This window comes from Procambarus clarkii, chromosome 22 (genome assembly GCF_040958095.1).
Source record: "Procambarus clarkii isolate CNS0578487 chromosome 22, FALCON_Pclarkii_2.0, whole genome shotgun sequence".
Classification (NCBI taxonomy): domain Eukaryota; kingdom Metazoa; phylum Arthropoda; class Malacostraca; order Decapoda; family Cambaridae; genus Procambarus; species Procambarus clarkii.
This window is the reverse complement of record NC_091171.1, coordinates 40,320,259-40,343,784: the sequence shown is the minus strand read 5'-3', so window position 1 is coordinate 40,343,784 and position 23,526 is coordinate 40,320,259. Positions and strand designations below refer to the sequence as shown.

The 23,526-nt window shown below is 52.0% G+C and overlaps 1 long non-coding RNA gene across 1 annotated transcript; it reads left to right on the top strand.

Moving 5' to 3' along the window:
* LOC138367372 (uncharacterized) lies at positions 1–23,526 on the top strand. The gene is made up of 5 exons (XR_011229340.1): positions 1–148; positions 14,062–14,228; positions 18,075–18,183; positions 20,690–20,787; positions 22,299–23,526. It is a non-coding gene; the product is annotated as an uncharacterized lncRNA (long non-coding RNA).

Sequence of the window (23,526 nt, the reverse complement as noted above, 5' to 3'; positions counted from 1 at the left end):
TTTACGCACTTTTCGGTAGTACGCCTGGAATTTCAAAATGGCGTTCAAACGGCGGGTGGTCGTTGAAGGCTCAGCTGGTCAGTATTGTCGCTGCCGCCGACGCGACAACATGTACCGCTGATTTCCGACATCGCCAACATTGCTCCAGGTAAGAGTGATAATTCTTTTTGACATATTTATATCTTATATATACCCAGTATATAGAATTATATAATATAATGGGGTTTCGCGTATGGAGTTTGTTTCGAACAATGCCTATCAATGTTAGTTTAGTTCGTTTATTATGCACCCCATACCCATCTTGTGGGGTACCTTGAGGTGCTTTCGGGGCTTAGCGTCCTCGCGGCCCGGTCGTCGACCAGGCCTCCTGGTTGCTGGACTGATCAACCAGGCTGTTGGACGCGGCTGCTCGCAGCCTGACGTACGAGTCACAGCCTGGTTGATCAGGTATCATTTGGAGGCGCTTATCCATTTCTCTCTTGAACACTGAGGGGATTGCCAATTATGCCCCTTATGTGTAGTGGAAGCGTGTTGAACAGTCTCGGACCTCTGATGTTGATGGAGTTCTCTGAGTACCTGTTGCACCTCTGCTGGGCGGTAGTGGAAAGGGTTACAGAGGCACATAATGGGCTCAGGGACTGAACCCCACAATTCATTTAGCTAAGCAAGTTACAATCTTGATGAGCTAGTTACAAAATTCAATATAAGTCGTCACATCAACAATGGGTTCGAGATCGACCTCAAGTACAGGTTCTAAATTAAGCACCTGACATATGTGGAGAGCTAGTGTCACAATTTATGTTTGTCCTGCACACCGCCCCCCATCCAGTGGGCAGCGGTGGATAGGTTACAATCACTCAGTTACTACCTACAGTTAGCAGACTGGGGATATTTGGCTAAAATTTCTGGTAGCAGATCAGGTCCCCCATTTGTTCTGATTTTTTTTCAAATTGGATTTTACAATTCAAGTGTTATGTTATTTACTGCTTTAGCAGATAGGCGGTTCCATGGGTTTATAACCCTGTGGGTGAAAATATAGCTTATGTTTTCAGTCCTACGCTGCGGCTTGTTGGACTTGAAACCGTTGTTCCTTGTTTGTGTTCCATCTGACCTTTTGAAGTTGTTCTCTGGATCCATATCTTCGAAACTGTTCACTATTTTAATAGTTTCGGTGAGATCCATCCTGGCATGCCTAGTTTGCAGTGTTGTTAGCCCTCTGACCCTCAACCATTCATGGTATGAAACTAGACTTCATTCTGCAATTATTTTTGTCCCCTGGTGTTCAATTTTCTCCATGAAAGGTTGGCGCGGGGTGGGTTCTCTGTCGGGCTCCAAGTGGGTTCTCTGTCGGGCTCCAAGTGGGTTCTCTGTCGGGCTCCAAGTGGGTTCTCTGTCGGGCTCCAAGTGGGTTCTCTGTCGGGCTCCAAGTGGGTTCTCTGTCGGGCCCCAAGTGGGCTCTGTCGGGCCCCAAGTGGGCTCTCTGTCGGGCCCCAAGTGGGCTCTCTGTCGGGCCCCAAGTGGGCTCTCTGTCGGGCCCCAAGTGGGCTCTCTGTCGGGCCCCAAGTGGGTGGGTTCTCTGTCGGGCCCCAAGTGGGTGGGTTCTCTGTCGGGCCCCAAGTGGGTGGGTTCTCTGTCGGGCCCCAAGTGGGTGGGTTCTCTGTCGGGCCCCAAGTGGGTGGGTTCTCTGTCGGGGCCCCAAGTGGGTGGGTTCTCTGTCGGGGCCCCAAGTGGGTGGGTTCTCTGTCGGGGCCCCAAGTGGGTGGGTTGTCGGTCGGGGCCCCAAGTGGGTGGGTTGTCGGTCGGGGCCCCAAGTGGGTGGGTTGTCGGTCGGGGCCCCAAGTGGGTGGGTTGTCGGTCGGGGCCCCAAGTGGGTGGGTTGTCGGTCGGGGCCCCAAGTGGGTGGGTTGTCGGTCGGGGCCCCAAGTGGGTGGGTTGTCGGTCGGGGCCCCAAGTGGGTGGGTTGTCGGTCGGGGCCCCAAGTGGGTGGGTTGTCGGTCGGGGCCCCAAGTGGGTGGGTTGTCGGTCGGGGCCCCAAGTGGGTGGGTTGTCGGTCGGGGCCCCAAGTGGGTGGGTTGTCGGTCGGGGCCCCAAGTGGGTGGGTTGTCGGTCGGGGCCCCAAGTGGGTGGGTTGTCGGTCGGGGCCCCAAGTGGGTGGGTTGTCGGTCGGGGCCCCAAGTGGGTGGGTTGTCGGTCGGGGCCCCAGGTGGGTGGGTTGTCGGTCGGGGCCCCAGGTGGGTGGGTTGTCGGTCGGGGCCCCAGGTGGGTGGGTTGTCGGTCGGGGCCCCAGGTGGGTGGGTTGTCGGTCGGGGCCCCAGGTGGGTGGGTTGTCGGTCGGGGCCCCAGGTGGGTGGGTTGTCGGTCGGGGCCCCAGGTGGGTGGGTTGTCGGTCGGGGCCCCAGGTGGGTGGGTTGTCGGTCGGGGCCCCAAGTGGGTGGGTTGTCGGTCGGGGCCCCAAGTGGGTGGGTTGTCGGTCGGGGCTCCGGGCAGGCTTTAGGTACTCAACTGGCGGGCTCTGGGTGGGTGACTGTTCGGGCTCCAGGTGGGTGTCTGTCCGGCTTCGGGTGGGTTCTTGGTAGGGCTTGGGGGGTGTGGGTACTTGGTAGGGCTTGGGGGGGTGTGGGTACTTGGTAGGGCTTGGGGGGGTGTGGGTTCTTGGTAGGGCTTGGGGGGGTGTGGGATCTTGGTAGGACTTGGGGGGGTGTGGGTTCTTGGTAGGGCTTGGGGGGGTGTGGGTTCTTGGTAGGGCTTGGGGGGTGTGGGTTCTTGGTAGGGCTTGGGGGGTGTGGGTTCTTGGTAGGGCTTGGGGGGGTGTGGGTTCTTGGTAGGGCTTGGGGGGTGTGGGTTCTTGGTTGGGCTTGGGGGGGGGTGAGGTTCTTGGTAGGGCTTGGGGGGGGGTGTGGGTTCTTGGTAGGGCTTGGAGGGGTGTGGGTTCTTGGTAGGGCTTGGGGGGTGTGAGTTCTTGGTAGGGCTCGGGGGGTGTGGGTTCTTGGTAGGGCTCGGGGGGGTGTGGGTTCTTGGTAGGGCTCGGGGGGGTGTGGGTTCTTGGTAGGGCTCGGGGGGGTGTGGGTTCTTGGTAGGGCTCGGGGGGGTGTGGGTTCTTGGTAGGGCTCGGGAGGGTGTGGGTTCTTGGTTGGGCTCGGGGGTGTGGGTTCTTGGTTGGGCTCGGGGGTGTGGGTTCTTGGTAGGGCTCGGGGGGGGTGTGGGTTCTTGGTAGGGCTCGGGGGGGTGTGGGTTCTTGGTAGGGCTAGGGGGGGGGTTGGGTTCTTGGTAGGGCTCGGGGTGGGTTCTTGGTAGGGCTCGGGGTGGGTTCTTGGTAGGGCTCGGGGTGGGTTCTTGGTAGGGCTCGGGGCGGGCTCCAGGTACTCAACTGACGGGTTCCAGTTCACTCGACTGGCGGGCTCCGGTTCACTCAACTGGCGGGCTCCGGTTTATTAAACTGGCGGGCTCCGGGTGTTTGACTGGTCGGGCTCCGGGTGGGTGACTGTTCGGGCTCCAGGTGGGTGTCTGTCCGGCTTCGGGTATGTTCTTGGTAGGGCTTCGGGGTGGGTTCTTGGTAGGGCTTAGGGTTGGCTCCCGGTCAGGCTCAGGGTGGGCTCTTTTGGGTTCAGGATGGGCTCTCGGGCTTGGGGTACCTCTGTAGGGCTCGGGGTAGGTTCTTGGTGGGGCCCAGGGTGGGTTCTCTGTAGGGCTCAGGGTGTTTTCATGATAGGACTCGGGGTAGGTTCTCTGTAGGGATCAGGGTGGGTTCTCGGTAGGGCTCTGGGTGGGTTCTCGGTCGGGCTCGGGGCGGGCTCCAGGTACTCAACTGACGGGTTCCAGTTCACACAACTGGCGGGCTCCGGTTCACTCAACTGGCGGGCTCCGGTTTACTAAACTGGCGGGCTCCGGGTGTTTGACTGGTCGGGCTCCGGGTGGGTGACTGTTCGGGCTCCAGGTGGGTGTCTGTCCGGCTTCGGGTATGTTCTTGGTAGGGCTTCGGGGTGGGTTCTTGGTAGGGCTTAGGGTTGGCTCCCGGTCAGGCTCAGGGTGGGCTCTTTTGGGTTCAGGATGGGCTCTCGGGCTTGGGGTACCTCTGTAGGGCTCGGGGTAGGTTCTTGGTGGGGCCCAGGGTGGGTTCTCTGTAGGGCTCAGGGTGTTTTCATGATAGGACTCGGGGTAGGTTCTCTGTAGGGATCAGGGTGGGTTCTCGGTAGGGCTCTGGGTGGGTTCTCGGTCGGGCTCGGGGCGGGCTCCAGGTACTCAACTGACGGGTTCCAGTTCACACAACTGGCGGGCTCCGGTTCACTCAACTGGCGGGCTCCGGTTTACTAAACTGGCGGGCTCCGGGTGTTTGACTGGTCGGGCTCCGGGTGGGTGACTGTTCGGGCTCCAGGTGGGTGTCTGTCCGGCTTCGGGTGGGTTCTCGGTAGGGCTTGGGGGTGGGTTCTCGGTAGGGCTTGGGGTGGGTTCTCGGTAGGGCTTGGGGGTGGGTTCTCGGTAGGGCTTGGGGCTGGGTTCTCGGTAGGGCTTGGGGCTGAGTTCAAGGTAGGGCTTGGGGCTGGGTGAGATCTTGGTAGGGCTTGGGGCTGGGTTCTCGGTAGGGCTTGGGGCTGGGTTCTCGGTAGGGCTTGGGGGTGGGTTCTCGGTAGGGCTTGGGGGGTGGGTTCTCGGTAGGGCTTGGGGTGGGTTCTTGGTAGGTATTGGGGTTGGGTTCTTGGTAGGGCTTGGGGGTGGGTTCTTGGTAGGGCTTGGGGGTGGGTTCTTGGTAGGGTTTGGGGTTGGCTCCCGGTCAGGCTCAGGGTGGGCTCTTTCGGGATCGGGATAGGCTCTCGGGCTTGGGGAACCTCTGTAGGGCTCGGGGTAGGTTCTTGGTCAGGCTCAGGGTGGGTTCTCGGTAGGGCTTGGGGCGGGCTCCAGGTACTCAACTGACGGGTTCCAGTTCACTCAACTGGCGGGCTCCGGTTCACTCAACTGGCGGGCTCCGGTTTACTAAACTGGCGGGCTCCGGGTGTTTGACTGGTCGGGCTCCGGGTGGGTGACTGTTCGGGCTCCAGGTGGGTGTCTGTCCGGCTTCAGGTGGGTTCTTGGTAGGTATTGGGGCTGGGTTCTTGGTAGGTATTGGGGCTGGGTTCTCGGTAGGGCTTGGGGGGGTGGGTTCTCGGTAGGGCTTGGGGGGGGGGTTCTCGGTAGGGCTTGGGGGGGTGGGTTCTCGGTAGGGCTTGGGGGTGGGGGTTTCTAGGTAGGGCTTGGGGGGGGGTTTCTCAGTAGGGCTTGGGGGGGGGGTTCTCGGTAGGGCTTGGGGGGGGTTCTCGGTAGGGCTTGGGGGGGGGTTCTCGGTAGGGCTTGGGGGGGGTGGGTTCTCGGTAGGGCTTGGGGGGGTGGGTTCTCGGTAGGGCTTGGGGCGTGGGTTCTCGGTAGGGCTGGGGGGGTGGGTTCTTGGTAGGGATCGGGGTGGGCTCTTTCGGGATCGGGATAGGCTCTCGGGCTTGGGGAACCTCTGTAGGGCTCGGGGTAGGTTCATGGTCGGTTCTCGGTAGGGCTCGGGGCGGGCTCCAGGTACTCAACTGACGGGTTCCAGTTCACTCAACTGGCGGGCTCCGGTTCACTCAACTGGCGGGCTCCGGTTTACTAAACTGGCGGGCTCCGGGTGTTTGACTGGTCGGGCTCCGGGTGGGTGACTGTTCGGGCTCCAGGTGGGTGTCTGTCCAGCTTGGGGTGGGTTCTTGGTAGGGCTTGGGGTGGGTTCTTGGTAGGTATTAAGGCTGGGTTCTTGGTAGGTATTAAGGCTGGGTTCTTGGTAGGGCTTGGGGGTGGGTTCTTGGTAGGGTTTGGGGTGGGTTCTTGGTAGGGTTTGGGGTTGGCTCCCGGTCAGGCTCAGGGTGGGCTCTTTCGGGATCTGGATAGGCTCTCGGGCTTGGGGAACCTCTGTAGGGCTCGGGGTAGGTTCTTGGTCAGGCTCAGGGTGGGTTCTCGGTAGGGCTCGGGGCGGGCTCCAGGTACTCAACTGACGGGTTCCAGTTCACTCAACTGGCGGGCTCCGGTTCACTCAACTGGCGGGCTCCGGTTTACTAAACTGGCGGGCTCCGGGTGTTTGACTGGTCGGGCTCCGGGTGGGTGACTGTTCGGGCTCCAGGTGGGTGTCTGTCCGGCTTCGGGTGGGTTCTTGGTAGGGCTTGGGGTGGGTTCTTGGTAGGTATTGGGGCTGGGTTCTCAGTAGGGCTTTGGGCTGGGTTCTCGGTAGGGCTTGGGGCTGGGTTCTCTGTAGGGCTTGGGGCTGGGTTCTCGGTAGGGCTTGGGGGTTGGGTTCTCGGTAGGGCTTGGGGGGTGGGTTCTCGGTAGGGCTTGGGGGGTGGGTTCTCAGTAGGGCTTGGGGGGTGGGTTCTCGGTAGGGCTTGGGGGGGGGTTCTCGGTAGGGCTTGGGGGGTGGGTTCTCGGTAGGGCTTGGGGGGGTTCTCGGTAGGGCTTGGGGGGGTGGGTTCTCGGTAGGGCTTGGGGGGGTGGGTTCTCGGTAGGGCTTGGGGGGTGGGTTCTCGGTAGGGCTTGGGGGGGTGGGTTCTCGGTAGGGCTTGGGGGGGGGTTCTCGGTAGGGCTAGGGGGGGGTTCTCGGTAGGGCTTGGGGGGGTGGGTTATCGGTAGGGCTTGGGGGGGTGGGTTCTCGGTAGGGCTTGGGGGGGTGGGTTCTCGGTAGGGCTTGGGGGGGGGGTTCTCGGTAGGGCTTGGGGGGGGGTTCTCAGGAGGGCTGGGGGGGGGGTTCTCGGTAGGGGTCGGAGTGGGCTCTTTCGGGATCGGGATAGGCTCTCGGGCTTGGGGAATTTCTGTAGGGCTCGGGGTAGGTTCTTGGTCGGGCTCAGGGTGGGTTCTCGGTAGGGCTCGGGGCGGGCTCCAGGTACTCAACTGACGGGTTCCAGTTCACTCAACTGGCGGGCTCCGGTTCATTCAACTGGCGGGCTCCGGTTTACTAAACTGGCGGGCTCCGGGTGTTTGACTGGTCGGGCTCCGGGTGGGTGACTGTTCGGGCTCCAGGTGGGTGTCTGTCCAGCTTCGGGTGGGTTCTTGGTAGGGCTTGGGGGTGGGTTCTTGGTAGGGCTTGGGGGTGGGTTCTTGGTAGGGTTTGGGGTTGGCTCCCGGTCAGGCTCGAGGTGGGCTCTTTCGGGATCGGGATAGGCTCTCGGGCTTGGGGAACCTCTGTAGGGCTCGGGGTAGGTTCTTGGTCGGGCTCAGGGTGGGTTCTCGGTAGGGCTCGGGGCGGGCTCCAGGTACTCAACTGACGGGTTCCAGTTCACTCAACTGGCGGGCTCCGGTTCACTCAACTGGCGGGCTCCGGTTTACTAAACTGGCGGGCTCCGGGTGTTTGACTGGTCGGGCTCCGGGTGGGTGACTGTTCGGGCTCCAGGTGGGTGTCTGTCCGGCTTCGGGTGGGTTCTTGGTAGGGCTTGGGGTGGGTTCTTGGTAGGTATTGGGGCTGGGTTCTCAGTAGGGCTTTGGGCTGGGTTCTCGGTAGGGCTTGGGGCTGGGTTCTCTGTAGGGCTTGGGGCTGGGTTCTCGGTAGGGCTTGGGGGTTGGGTTCTCGGTAGGGCTTGGGGGGTGGGTTCTCGGTAGGGCTTGGGGGGTGGGTTCTCGGTAGGGCTTGGGGGGTGGGTTCTCGGTAGGGCTTGGGGGGTGGGTTCTCGGTAGGGCTTGGGGGGGGGTTCTCGGTAGGGCTTGGGGGGTGGGTTCTCGGTAGGGCTTGGGGGGGGTTCTCGGTAGGGCTTGGGGGGGGGGTTCTCGGTAGGGCTTGGGGGGGTGGGTTCTCGGTAGGGCTTGGGGGGGTGGGTTCTCGGTAGGGCTTGGGGGGTGGGTTCTCGGTAGGGCTTGGGGGTGGGTTCTCGGTAGGGCTTGGGGGGGGGTTCTCGGTAGGGCTAGGGGGGGGGGTTCTTGGTAGGGCTTGGGGGGGGTGGGTTATCGGTAGGGCTTGGGGGGGTGGGTTCTCGGTAGGGCTTGGGGGGGTGGGTTCTCGGTAGGGCTTGGGGGGGGTGGGTTCTCGGTAGGGCTTGGGGGGGGTGGGTTCTCGGTAGGGCTTGGGGGGGGTGGGTTCTCGGTAGGGCTTGGGGGGGGGTTCTCGGTAGGGCTTGGGGGGGGTGGGTTCTCGGTAGGGCTTGGGGGGGGTGGGTTCTCGGTAGGGCTTGGGGGGGGTGTGTTCTCGGTAGGGCTGGGGGGGGGGGTTCTCGGTAGGGGTCGGGGTGGGCTCTTTCGGGATCGGGATAGGCTCTCGGGCTTGGGGAACCTCTGTAGGGCTCGGGGTAGGTTCTTGGTCGGGCTCAGGGTGGGTTCTCGGTAGGGCTCGGGGCGGGCTCCAGGTACTCAACTGACGGGTTCCAGTTCACTCAACTGGCGGGCTCCGGTTCATTCAACTGGCGGGCTCCGGTTTACTAAACTGGCGGGCTCCGGGTGTTTGACTGGTCGGGCTCCGGGTGGGTGACTGTTCGGGCTCCAGGTGGGTGTCTGTCCAGCTTCGGGTGGGTTCTTGGTAGGGCTTGGGGGTGGGTTCTTGGTAGGGCTTGGGGGTGGGTTCTTGGTAGGGTTTGGGGTTGGCTCCCGGTCAGGCTCGAGCTGGGCTCTTTCGGGATCGGGATAGGCTCTCGGGCTTGGGGAACCTCTGTAGGGCTCGGGGTAGGTTCTTGGTCGGGCTCAGGGTGGGTTCTCGGTAGGGCTCGGGGCGGGCTCCAGGTACTCAACTGACGGGTTCCAGTTCACTCAACTGGCGGGCTCCGGTTCACTCAACTGGCGGGCTCCGGTTTACTAAACTGGCGGGCTCCGGGTGTTTGACTGGTCGGGCTCCGGGTGGGTGACTGTTCGGGCTCCAGGTGGGTGTCTGTCCAGCTTCGGGTGGGTTCTTGGTAGGGCTTGGGGTGGGTTCTTGGTAGGTATTAGGGCTGGGTTCTTGGTAGGGCTTGGGGGGTGGGTTCTCGGTAGGGCTTGGGGGTGGGTTCTCGGTAGGGCTTGGGGGTTGGCTCCCGGTCAGGCTCGAGGTGGGCTCTTTCGGGTTCAGGATGGGCTCTCGGGCTTGGGGAACCTCTGTAGGGCTCGGGGTAGGTTCTTGGTCGGGCTCAGGGTGGGTTCTCGGTAGGGCTCGGGGCGGGCTCCAGGTACTCAACTGACGGGTTCCAGTTCACTCAACTGGCGGGCTCCGGTTCATTCAACTGGCGGGCTCCGGTTTACTAAACTGGCGGGCTCCGGGTGTTTGACTGGTCGGGCTCCGGGTGGGTGACTGTTCGGGCTCCAGGTGGGTGTCTGTCCAGCTTCGGGTGGGTTCTTGGTAGGGCTTGGGGTGGGTTCTTGGTAGGGCTTGGGGGTGGGTTCTTGGTAGGGCTTGGGGGTGGGTTCTTGGTAGGGTTTGGGGTTGGCTCCCGGTCAGGCTCGAGCTGGGCTCTTTCAGGATCGGGATAGGCTCTCGGGCTTGGGGAACCTCTGTAGGGCTCGGGGTAGGTTCTTGGTCAGGCTCAGGGTGGGTTCTCGGTAGGGCTCGAGGCGGGCTCCAGGTACTCAACTGACGGGTTCCAGTTCACTCAACTGGCGGGCTCCGGTTCACTCAACTGGCGGGCTCCGGTTTACTAAACTGGCGGGCTCCGGGTGTTTGACTGGTCGGGCTCCGGGTGGGTGAATGTTCGGGCTCCAAGTGGGTGTCTGTCCGGCTTCGGGTGGGTTCTTGGTAGGGCTTGGGGTGGGTTCTTGGTAGGTATTGGGGCTGGGTTCTTGGTAGGGCTTTGGGCTGGGTTCTCGGTAGGGCTTGGGGGGTGGGTTCTCGGTAGGGCTTGGGGGTGGGTTCTCGGTAGGGCTTGGGGGGTGGGTTCTCGGTAGGGCTTGGGGGTGGGTTCTCGGTAGGGCTTGGGGGGTGGGTTCTTGGGGGGGGGGTTCTCAGTAGGGCTTGGGGGGGTGGGTTCTCGGTAGGGCTTGGGGGGGGGTTCTCGGTAGGGCTTGGTGGGGGTGGGTTCTCGGTAGGGCTTGGGGGGGGGTTCTCGGTTGGGCTTGGGGGGGGTGGTGGGTTCTCGGTAGGGCTTGGGGGGGTGGGTTCTCGGTAGGGCTTGGGGGGATGGGTTCTCGGTAGGGCTTGGGGGGGTGGGTTCTCAGTAGGGCTTGGGGGGGTGGGTTCTCGGTAGGGCTTGGGGGGGTGGGTTCTCGGTAAGGGTCGGGGTGGGCTCTTTCGGGATCGGGATAGGCTCTCGGGCTTGGGGAACCTCTGTAGGGCTCGGGGTAGGTTCTTGGTCGGGCTCAGGGTGGGTTCTCGGTAGGGCTCGGGGCGGGCTCCAGGTACTCAACTGACGGGTTCCAGTTCACTCAACTGGCGGGCTCCGGTTCATTCAACTGGCGGGCTCCGGTTTACTAAACTGGCGGGCTCCGGGTGTTTGACTGGTCGGGCTCCGGGTGGGTGACTGTTCGGGCTCCAGGTGGGTGTCTGTCCAGCTTCGGGTGGGTTCTTGGTAGGGCTTGGGGTGGGTTCTTGGTAGGTATTAGGGCTGGGTTCTTGGTAGGGCTTGGAGGCGGGTTCTTGGTAGGGCTTGGGGGTGGGTTCTTGGTAGGGCTTGGGGGTGGGTTCTTGGTAGGGTTTGGGGTTGGCTCCCGGTCAGGCTCGGGGTGGGCTCTTTCGGGATCAGGATAGGCTCTCGGGCTTGGGGAACCTCTGTAGGGCTCGGGGTAGGTTCTTTGGTGGGCTCAGGGTGGGTTCTCTATAGGGCTCGGGGTGGGTTCTTGGTAGGGCTTGGGGCGGGTTCTCTGTAGGGATCGGGATGGGTTTTCGGTAGGGCTCGGGGCGGGCTCCAGGTACTCAACTGACGGGTTCCAGTTCACTCAACTGGCGGGCTCCGGTTCATTCAACTGGCGGGCTCCGGTTTACTAAACTGGCGGGCTCCGGGTGTTTGACTGGTCGGGCTCCGGGTGGGTGACTGTTCGGGCTCCAGGTGGGTGTCTGTCCAGCTTCGGGTGGGTTCTTGGTAGGGCTTGGGGTGGGTTCTTGGTAGGTATTAGGGCTGGGTTCTTGGTAGGGCTTGGGGGTGGGTTCTTGGTAGGGCTTGGGGGTGGGTTCTTGGTAGGGTTTGGGGTTGGCTCCCGGTCAGGCTCGGGGTGGGCTCTTTCGGGATCGGGATAGGCTCTCGGGCTTGGGGAACCTCTGTAGGGCTTGGGGTAGGTTCTTGGTCGGGCTGAGGGTGGGTTCTCTATAGGGCTCGGGGTGGGTTCTCGGTAGGGCTCGGGGTGGGTTCTCAGTAGGGCTTGGGGGGTGGGTTCTCGGTAGGGCTTGGGGGGTGGGTTCTCGGTAGGGCTTGTGGGGTGGGTTCTCGGTAGGGCTTGGGGGGTGGGTTCTCGGTAGGGCTTGGGGGGTGGGTTCTCGGTAGGGCTTGGGGGGTGGGTTCTCGGTAGGGCTTGGGGGTGGGTTCTCGGTAGGGCTTGGGGGGTGGGTTCTCGGTAGGGCTTGGGGGGTGGGTTCTCGGTAGGGCTTGGGGGGTGGGTTCTCGGTAGGGCTTGGGGGGGTGGGTTCTCGGTAGGGCTTGGGGGGGTGGGTTCTCGGTAGGGCTTGGGGGGGTGGGTTCTCGGTAGGGCTTGGGGGGTGGGTTCTCGGTAGGGCTTGGGGGGTGGGTTCTCGGTAGGGCTTGGGGGGTGGGTTCTCGGTAGGGCTTGGGGAATGGGTTCTCGGTAGGGCTCGGGGTGGGCTCTTTCGGGATCAGGATAGGCTCTCGGGCTTGGGGAACCTCTGTAGGGCTCGGGGTAGGTTCTCGGTAGGGCTCGGGGCGGGCTCCAGGTACTCAACTGACGGGTTCCAGTTCACTCAACTGGCGGGCTCCGGTTCACTCAACTGGCGGGCTCCGGTTCACTCAACTGGCGGGCTCCGGTTTACTAAACTGGCGGGCTCCGGGTGTTTGACTGGCGGGCTCCGGGTGTTTGACTGGTCGGGCTCCGGGTGGGTGACTGTTCGGGCTCCAGGTGGGTGTCTGTCCGGCTTCGGGTGGGTTCTTGGTAGGGCTTGGGGGTGGGTTCTTGGTAGGGCTTGGGGGTTGGCTCCCGGTCAGGCTCGAGGTGGGCTCTTTCGGGTTCAGGATGGGCTCTCGGGCTTGGGGAACCTCTGTAGGGCTCGGGGTAGGTTCTTGGTCGGGCTCAGGGTGGGTTCTCTGTAGGGCTCGGGGTGGGTTCTTGGTAGGACTCGGGGTGGGTTCTCTGTAGGGATCAGGGTGGGTTCTCGGTAGGGCTCTGGGTGGGTTCTCGGTCGGGCTCGGGGCGGGCTCCAGGTACTCAACTGATGGGTTCCAGTTCACTCAACTGGCAGGCTCTGGTTCACTCAACTGGCGGGCTCCAGGTTTACTAAACTGGCGGGCTCTGGGTGTTTGACTGTTCGGGCTCCAGGTGGGTGTCTGTCCGGCTTCGGGTGGGTTCTTGGTAGGGCTTGGGGGTGGGTTCTTGGTAGGTCTTGGGGCTGGGTTCTTGGTAGGTCTTGGGGCTGGGTTCTTGGTAGGGCTTGGGGGTGGGTTCTTGGTAGGGCTTGGGGGTGGGTTCTTGGTAGGGCTTAGGGTTGGCTCTCGGTTGTCAAGCTCGGGGTAGGTTCTTGGTCGGGCTCAGGGTGGGTTCTCTGTAGGGCTCGGGGTGGGTTCTCTGTAAAGATCGGGGTGGGTTCTCGGTAAGGCTCTGGGTGGGTTTTTGGTCGGGCTCAGGGCAGGCTCCAGGTACTCAACTGATGGGTTCCAGTTCATTCAACTGGCGGGCCCCAGTTCACTCAGCTGGCGGGCTCCGGGTGTTTGACTGGTCGGGCTCCAGGTGGGTGACTGTTCGGGCTCCAGCTGAGTGTCTGTCCGGCTTCGGGTGGGTTCTTGGTAGGGCATAGGGTTGGCTGCCCAGACAAGTACAAGGGGAATGTTGTCTACGCTTATGTCGACCGTGCTCTAAGCCACAGCTCAGGATGGAAGCAAGTCGATGACGAACTCTGTAGGGTAAGGCAGGTCCTAGTCAACAACGGCTTCTCTAATGGTTTCGTTGAAGACATCATAAAAAGGAAGGTGAAACACCATGCAACCTCTGAAGAGTCAACTAACACAACACCTGTACCCCCTATTAGACTATTTTACAGGAACTTCTTTTCCACAGCTCATAAAACGGAGGAAAGGGTCCTGAAAGATATTGTTAATAGGAACGTTATCCCTACAGACAAAAATCAGAAGATACAATTGACAATTTACTATAAAACCAAAAAAACAGCCAACCTACTCATGAAAAACTCTCCTGACACAAAGCAGAACGCCTTAAAGGAGACTAACGTCGTCTATGCCTTCGAATGCCCACTTGGGGACTGTAAGCCTCAAAGAACTCAGTATATAGGCAAGACAACAACATCTCTTTCCAGGTGATTAACAATGCATAAGCAACAGGGCTCCATTAAGAAACATATCTCTTGCCACAACCAGGCCATCACCAGAGAAGTCTTAACAAACAACACAGAAATCATCGATAGATACAGCAATAGCAGGCAGCTTGACATCTGTGAGGCACTACACATCAAGAAGTCAACACCAGCAATCAACAGCCAATTGATGCACAACTATATTCTACCCACTTCAAGACTCCGTACCAATATAGAAGCATCAAGAAGAAGTATGGGTCAATAGGCCCTTTGCAGTTACTTCCATTCTTCCCTCTCATTTATCCAATTTATACCCATTGTTCCGTGTACTGTGTTGGTCAAAAGTTTGTTCACCTCATCCAAAACTGTTGCAACACATCACCTCACCCAAATGCGAGTATATAAGACAAGCTGTTTAATGTTAGCATAAGTAAAACTCTGTTTAGTGTTCTCAGGTTACAGTTGTGTGTGTATAAACTAAAGTCTTTGAAAATGTAACAAGTTATTACGAAACGCGTTCAAGCCTCGCGTCAGACTAGAAATAAGAAAGAATTTTGGAGAATTGATTTTTCAATTACCATCCACAGTAAAAAAGAAACATAAGAAATATTGAGAAAATTCGTGGTAGAATTATTAATCTTACCTTTTCGGTCTTATTTAACAATATATACATTATATATAATATATATATATTACTCTTATTACAAATTCGCTACTTTCCGCAGTTTGGATCTAGCAACCGTGGTACCCGTGGCCCGGAGCCCTCGGCTTCCACCAGCACTGTTGTGGACCAGCAGACGACATACAGGAGCAGCTCGCCAGCTACATTCCCACTCAAAATGCAGACGTCAAACAACAGCTCTGACCCACGGAGAGTGGATAAGATTGTTAGGTAAGTGAATGTAGGGGATATTATAGTGCAAGATGTTATTATTGTGTAATGATGAGGATCTGTGTGTGTGTGGGGGGGTGGGGGAGAGGAAGTTAGGTCATCATATGGACAATGCGTTCTTATATAGGCATGGGTTTTCTTTTCTCACAATGCTTTGGTGTGTTCTTTAAAGAATTACTTGTCTGTACACCTATATGGGTGGGATTTAGGGTATTATGGTTCGGTATTTTTGCTTTAGGGGGTATAGGTCATTACGTATACAAGATGCTTAGTTAGCAGACTTAAAACAATAATGATTAATGATAAAACAACCTAATCCATATAACATAACCAAGTCTAACTTAGTAGTACATTTTTATCAGAAAACTAGCCTTGTTGAAATGATTTTTTACTCCCATTTTGTTTGGAGTTTGAAAAGATATGGCGAGGGTTAAACAAAGCTCATTTATTTATTTATATACAAGAAGGTATACAAGATTTTTACTTAATTTTTAGTTTTAACAGATAAGACCATATTAAATCAGATACAAGTCATACCACATACACGATGACTCGCAAACAAATGTTAAAACCTATCTAACCTAGGGTTTCCGGGTTCGATCCCCGGTGAAGGCAGAGACAAATGGGGAAAATGTTTTTCACCCTGATGCCCCTCTTACCTAGCAGTAAATAGGTACCTGGGAGTTAAACAGCTGCTATGGGCTGCTTCCTGGTGGGGGTGTAACAAAAAAGGAGGCCTGATCGAGGACCGGGCCGCGGGGACGCTAAGCCCCGAAATCATCTCAAGATAACCTAGCTCAACCCAACCTAAACTAACCAAACCAAAAATCAACCTAACCCAAACCAATGGAGTCCATCCAGTACAGCTTAACCTAAGCTAATACATCCTACCATAACAATATAGTGTATACGGTTTTAACAAACGGGAAAACAAACATCGTCGAATTATTTCATGTCCGAAAAGTACCATTCATAAAGATTGATACGTTAGGATGTATTAGCCAAGATTAGGCTGTGTTAGGCTTGGTTGGTTTGAGTTAGCCTGGGTAAGGTTAGGTAAATTTTCCAATCCATTGGTGAACAGTCATGTGTACAGGGTGATACATTATTACAGACCGTATTACTAGTGGAAAAAAAGCAATGTAGGACTAACACAACTATTGGAAAACAACAGTTGTGTTATCAGTGTATAGTAGTAATTAATAATTTTATACAAAGTTTGCATAAAAATGTTAGGTATTTCAAGTAACTCACTAGGTTCTGGTAGACCTTTCATGACCCGTATAAAGGCCAGGCTGTGTGTGAAGAACTGTTAAAACCATCAACAGGTAATCTACAGAACTGTTTATTGAACTAAATGCAGCTGGCCGAAGCAGCCATTGACATGAAACTGTTAGCGGCCAGTTTCATGTTAGTTACGTATTTATGGAAACTCCATCAGCGACCACATAACTAGATTTTAAAATGCACTATAATCTTAATTTATATATATTTTGTTATTACAGTACTGTATCTGGTTTTCTTCACAAAGTACAGTATTTATATCATCCTACCCACAACAGTTGTTTAATATCCGAGTACCTGTTTACTGCTAGGTGAAAGGAAATGTGCCCAGCCATATCTGTCCTGACTGGGAATCGAACCCAGGATCCCCAATTGGGAGTCAAGGGGGAAGGCAACCAATTTTTACCTGGCTTTACCTGAGGGCCACTAACGTATTAGTGGCCTCGACGAGAACAAAAAAGCTTGTCCAAGGTCCCCTCATTTGCCTTGATTATTTTTTTCCAGTTGGATTTTAAAATGTAAGAGTTTGGGCAATTATGTTTGGCAGGTAGGCAATTCCATGGGTTTATAACCGTATGGGGGTAAAAGGCATCTCTTGTTTTCAGTCCTATGTTGTGGTTTGTTGAGCTTTTATAAGACATTGTCTGGATCAACATCCTCCAAATTGTTCAGTATTTTAAAATTTCAATGAGGTCTGCCAAGTCATGTCTGGTTTGAAGTGTTGTTAGTGCTGTGGCCCTCAACTGTTCCTGGTATGAGAGTTGATTACACTGTGATACCCTCAACTATAATAAATTCTGTTTTCAGACAACATACAGCCTCTTTGCTCAAACCCCTGGACATACTAAACATTTAATCCGTACTCTTCATTCTCTTCACATTATAAACACTTGCAAAGCTCTGTTCCTTAATACTAACTCAGATTTTAAACTTCCGAATTGTATGAAATAAGAATGTTTGTGATGTTCTGCATGAACATCACTGCTGAAATATCTCTAAGATTCTCTATGCAGGTCTCTATATAGAGAGATCAAATGTGTGGAATTTCCTAACCCAATGTCTTCACTTTAGTATCCCACATTGTGCTAATTACTCATCTAGTGCTGTACTATCTACAAATGCACTCCATCAACATCATTTCTCATCACCCTTATTACTACCTTACCTCTCGCTTAACAATTAGCTTAGCTTAGATGTCACGCTATTGTGATTTCTGTGTGTAATGAAGTAAGGGCGAAGAGGTAGAACGGCCTATTGACATAGCTCGAGTGCATGGGGGAATTGTGTAAAATCCTGGTTTGTGTCTCGGAGAGGCTGCAGGATCCAAGTAAATTCAGAAAGAATTTCTGGTTGCAATTCTTATACCATGTCGTAGCTCAGTCGATTAAGGCAGCATCTGGGATGCTCTTGGACGCAGGTTCGAATCCTCGTCACGGCCCCTTTTAGATTTGTTCTCTTAAGATTAACTGTTTCCCTTGTACAATAATTTGAAATTCACTGCAAATTTTGCATTAGCTTCAAGATTTGCCTAAAATGCTATGCATGTTAGTGGCTTTACAAGAATGTACAGATGATGGCGATTCATTTGTACAAATAACCCATTGTAGTGAATAATATTGTAGTGTCAGGGGGGGGGGCCTAACGGCTGAGTGGACAGCGCTCCGGATTTGTATTCCTTAGATTCCGGGTTTGATCCCCAGTGGAGGTAGAAACAAATGGGCAGAGTTTCCTTCACCCTGATGCTCCTGTTACCTAGCAGTAAATAAGTACCTGAGAGTTAGACAGCTGCGACTGGCTGCTTCCTGGAGGGGGGGTGTAACAAAAAGGAGGCCTGGTCGAGGACTGGGCCACGGGGACGCTAAGCCCCGAAATCATCTCAAGATAACCTCAAAATACTGTAGTGTAGTGGTCAACACAGTCAGCTCGCAATTGAAACGTTCGGGATTGATTTCTGCCGCAGGACAGGGACGTTTGGCACGTTTGCTTTTGCCCGATGCCTGTGTTCACCTAGCGGTAAATAAGTACCTAGGAGTTAGGCAACTATTGTTGGTTGCATCTTGGGAAAGACTAGTAGTTGGCCTAGAGGGGACCTTGATAAACCTAACTGGCTTTGTCCCAATGGGAAATCATACTTAAGTACGATACAAGTAAAAAAACTTTTCAAAATCTTTTGTGGAGAGCCTTGTAGGCTCCAGGAAGCCTCTGGGCTCACCCAGAATATGGTGTTTCAATACATTCAGTGCTATATTTTTTTTTTTTTCGAATATTGTGTTACTTTTGTGAGGGTTTATGTACAGTAATTATTGAACTTCATTGTTGTTTGTATTTGTAATATGTCCTCTCATCTTCCCTCCAGATTTTCCATAGCTAATCACTTCTTGCTTCTTACAAAGGGAATTATAAAACCTGTGTTTATTGAATTCATTTTATTTTCCTTCTCACTCTTATGCTTTAATGTTACTTAATTTATCAATAACACCTTACTGATACAGTAATAATAATAATACATTGATATTACATTTTATACATAACTGCAATATAATGTAATTTGACCATTGACAGGTACAAACCATCAGCACAAGGGACTCCAGGGGCCCCTGGTGAAGATCCAACTATTGACTAAATGAATGTACTAGGCATGATCTTCAGCATGTGTGGTCTAATGATGAGAGTAAGTTTTGGGTTTCTGGTATTATAGGGTCTGTTCTGAAGCCCAAGGTATCATCCCTATTGTCTACCACTATCATCCCTATTCATCCTGGCACTAGCTTGCTCAGTTTTTTTTTGTTTTCAACTAATATTTTATGAACTACTGTATATTATTGTATATAAGTGATGTTGGCATTCATGGGAACATTTTCTGTGGGAACCATGCTTTGTGTATTGTTCATATTCATGCTTCACTTGTCAGTTTAAGGCACCCATCTTGTGTGCCCTTAGCTGTTTATTCATTCTGATTTAGTTTCTCAACTCTCTGCCTTGTAGCTAGTTTGTATTACCCATTCCCACCAGTAATATTTTTCATGATTCTGGGTGTTGCCCTAGTCAGGGCTTCTCCTTTTTAGTTGCCATTACATCAGTACTGCTTGGGACTCGGTCCACGTGGCCAGGCCTGTTGCTGGGTATTTTAGTGTGTGTTATGTCTGATTCTGACTCATGTGCCATGTTGGTGCCTTGCACCATCATCTGTGTGTACAGTTGGGGTCACACTAATAATACTTCAATACCTGTCACATAGGTCTGATCTTTCTAGTTTTTTAATTGATAGAAGGTTGGAGAACCGTCAACTCAACCCTTGTGACTAACATGGATGTCCATTATTCGGTAATTATTGTGCTGAAGATTGTAATTAATAGTCAAAATACATTTTCACTTTACTGAAAAATTTATGGCATGAGCGTGAAGTGAGCCAAAAGTATGACAGAGCAACAGCAGTCAGCTGAATGCTGGGCATGGGGGAAGGAGGAGGGAGGGTGTGAAACTATCCCTTCCTCATTTCCTCTCTCAAGCTTGGTGAGAAAGTTCTCTCCTTTTGAATGTTTGGTTTCAATAAAGTTGTGTGTGTACGTCTATAATTTTAATACCAAATTATCCGTGATCAGTATCATATGCCATAATCAAAACGCATCATAAATGAATTTTTTGTGAATATTTATTAATAATAATAATTCATTGTGTTGGAGGACTGGCAGCCAGGTTATACATACAGTACATGTTAGGCTTGTATCCAGGTTCCCCCCCCCCTATCCCCAGGGTCTAATTACTGACCCTCCCCAGTATGCAACCCCACAATAAGATGACTGACTTTTGGGTACCAATTTCCTGCTAGGTGAACAGGTGCATTAGGTAATAGGATGCACACCCACCATTTCTATCATGCCTGGGATTTGAACCCAGAATTCTAGATTGAGTCAAGAACGAACTCGACTATACTACCGGTACCCTCAATTTACTGGGATTTATATCAAGAATGGTTGAGTTTGTGTAAATCCTGGTCATTATGTTATGTTGGGACCACCAATAATTGTCATATACTGTAGTTATGATTTTTAAATGAAATTGTTTGCCAATGATTGCTCTATCATATGCCATTGTCAAAATGATAAGTACAGTACATACTGTAATAGATCATGTTGGACCACAAATTCCATTTGGCATAGGGTCTCCCTGTTTTTGTGCAACTCTGGAGCTCTTCTCAGTGTAATTGTGTTTAGAGCAGGGTTCTTCCCAGCTGGTTTCACCATTTGTGTTGTCTTCAAAGATTGCCTTGATAGCATTGCTCTAGTTTGAGCTGCTTCTGTGGGATGTGGTTGCATATTTACACTATATGCGGCCTGTCATGCTTTCCAGCGTGCAGTTCTGGATCATCAGGAATCTTCTTAGTTGTATTCCTTGCGGTTTGCCTCTCTTTTTACACCCTTTCTACTTTCTGGAGGGGAAGGGAAGGGAATTATTAGGAGAAATCACTAAATCATTATAACTATATAGCATTTGAAAGGGATCAGTATAAGGATTTGGGATGGGACATGGGGACGAAATTGTGCCCAACCACTTGGACAGTCGGGGATTGAACACCGGCGTGTAAAAAAATGGGGCATCGCTCTACTGTCTAGCCCAAGTGGTTGGGCGGGAAGGGAAGGTAGATCAATCTTTGATAGCTGGCAGTGCAGTATTTTAGCCTCAGTCTGCTTCAGTTGGGTTCTTCGGATCCAGCTTTGGGCCATGTTTAGATCCATATCTCCTGGTTCCTGACTGGGGTAGGGGTTCTAGTGCATCGTTCGCTCTGGACAGTGCTCCTGTTCACCCTTCGTCTTTGAAGTGTTGACCTTTTAGGCAAGTTGATTGAAACCTCTGGTAACCTCAGGGCTGTCATCTGGTGGAAGATGGGTAAATCAAGAGCCTACCAGAAAAAGATGTTTAGTTATACAGTATTCAATGCTTAATTTTCACATATATAGTACAGTACATGTTTTAAGTAAATAATATCAGACTTTATCTTGGATCATTTTCTTATTTAGGGCTTTAATCTTATAATATTTATATTGAGGAATGTGATTTCTACTCAATTTATGAATTTTAATCCTCCAAATACTGTGTTATTTAAACTATGACTATAGAAATTTTAGACATTGTTATAAATGATACTCTATAGTGAACTCATTATTTTTTACTTGCAGCTGAAGTGGTGTGCTTGGGTTGCGCTATACTGCTCCTGCATCAGCTTTGCCAACTCGAGAGTCAATGACGACACGAAACAAATGCTCAGCAGCTTCATGTAAGGTTTATCTTGTTTTCTTCTGAAATTTGTATATTACTAAACCCATAAAGATACAACCTGTCCTCATAGCACGTCACATTTTAACATATACTTTACTTTACCCAAGGCCAAAAACTGGTGTACTAAGCAAGGCAAATAAACATTGTTGCGGGGTAAATACCCTAACTGTGCAACCTGTCCTCTTCCAAATTACGTCTGAATTTGGTCGTTTGCCCATATGGCCGAAAATGGACGTAATTTTAAAATAAAAAAATGAATAAATTTTGGATTTTGTTTCAAAACAGTAAGTTAAGGGTCCTCTCATAGGTTAGGAGGGCAGGAAATTTTCCTAAAGTTTCAAAAGCTATGAAAAACGTTAATTGAAAGTTTGCTCTCCTAACCTTTCTGAGTAAGCCAGAGGACTTGCAGAAAACGCAACAGTACGTCACTTCCATGAGCCAATTTCATTTCAACTTACATCCATTTTTGGCCATAGCATGCATTCGAACGAAAAGCAACGTTATTTTCAAGAGGACAGGTTGAACCATGATGTGCCTGACCACCATCATATGGTGGGTCAGGTCACCTAAAGTCCCAGCTAGCCTGCCATTCCCGCTCGTTGAGCCAAATGGAACATCCCTAAATGGAACCCCCAAATATTCTATAGGGAAGAGAACAGGACTGGGAGGTGAGCTATTGACTACATGCCTGAAAAAGGCATTTCATTACCTGGATCTGGATTTGTACCTGGATAAGGGGGTTCTGGGATTTTTCTCAAAGCCTGGCTCAGGCCAGGCATGACGTGCAAGATCTTGGTCCAGTAGACTGTTGCTTGGAGTGGCCTGCATGCCCATATACCCACTTACAATCTGGTTAGTCCAGCACTTCTTGCAGGAAACTCTAATTTTTTTCTTGAAGAAATACTTTTGTTCCAGCCATACTTATTTTATTTGCTGGGAGGATATTAAGCAGCCATGGTCCTTTGATATTCATAGTGTTCTATGGTTGTTCCTGTGGCACCTTTATTCTTCACTTGTGCTATTCTGCATTTCCTACCATATTGTTCGCTCCACAATGTTATAATATTGTGCAAATTTTGGACCTGGCGTTCAGTTATTTTCCATGTATACAGTACATGATACCTCTCTTGTCTCCTTTCCAGAGAGTACATTTTGGGAGCTTCAAATGGTCCCAATAATTTATGTACTTTATTGTGTTCGTGTGCTGAGTATGTTCTCTGTATTCCCTGTATTTCAACAATCTCTTGATCTGATTTGTTATTTTTGGGAGAGCCCTGTCAGTAGTTTCCTGAGCTTACTTGTCAGTCACTATAGCATTGACTTCATGATTTTCCTAAGGGTGACAACACTTGCATAATTCTTTTGTTATTGAATGTAATTTAAATTACATTAATCCAACACATTGTTACTGGCTAATAGTTCTGATTTTCAAAGTAAATTATCATAATTAAACAAATATACTTTTATTTGCTTGTCACAAATAATTTACTAATTATATTAACATTTCAGGTTGTCCATTTCTGCAGTTGTGATGTCCTACCTTCAAAACCCACAGCCAATGACGCCTCCATGGTCCAATATATAAACAGTTCTATATTATCGATTGTTTTTGGTTGAATGGAAATGTATAATTGCCTCACCATACTTGTATTAAAATTGTACTGCTGAATGACGGTGACAATTTTAGTTTTAATAAGCTAGCTAAGGGTGCCAGGTTTGTATTATGATGTGCAATATGGAACAGTGCCAACATTAGATGTGTATGAGTTACGAAATGGCTTGGTTTGTTAATCTTTTAATTTGTGTAGCCTGCAGTATATAATTCTTGTTATACTTCCCATCCAAAAGTTTCTTGTAAGCAGCTTGTCTTTTTTTTTTCTTTAACAAATGGACAAATTTGTATTGTCCCATAACATTATCATGTCATTCATGCCAGTGTAAAAGGCAATAGCATGAAGGTCAAAGCTTAAAATATCCTGGAATATGAAGTACCATACGAGTTGATCCTCGAGTGACAACCACATTAGTACAGTAGATAGCCTCCATATTAGACATAAAAGGAAGACTTGATCACCATGTTAGAAATAGAAGAGTGAAAGGGAATTGGGAGTGGAATGGTAGGCAGTCAGTATGAGGGAAGGGAGACTTTGAGTACAGTACAGTACTGTCCATTCAGTAGAGCCAGGTTGTCACCTGATCGGATGACAGGCAAAGTTTTCAGTCACTAGCACTGATTTTATAGTTTTCTTCGAGGTGACATCAACTGCATAATATCTTTTTGATCATGAAATTACATTAACTCCAACCAGTTACTGCTGGCTAATAATTCTTAGACATAAAGGAAAGAGGACAAATCAGAAGAGCATGTTAAGATAGGGCTACCTGAATAGGTTTCAGTTGTGGTTACTCCATCAGAGGGGCATTCATGGGGATAGACAGATTCTACAGTAAATTGTTAATTCCTCTTTTAGGACTGCCTCCTCTTCCATTTTGCTTAGTTATGCAAAGTTGTTGTTTTATGGTTACAAAGGAAACATATCATTCCTTAATTTCTTATTTTGACTGTATCAGAATTTAGAATTTCTAAAATATAGTTACAGGTTGTAAGTACAGTATGTATAACAGTTTATACAGTACTATACTTAGTGTATAAAATATATATTAATGCAGGCCATATGTATTATTGTTAAATATGTACTTTTGTATTTCATAGTAAACCTTTTACCATAATATATAA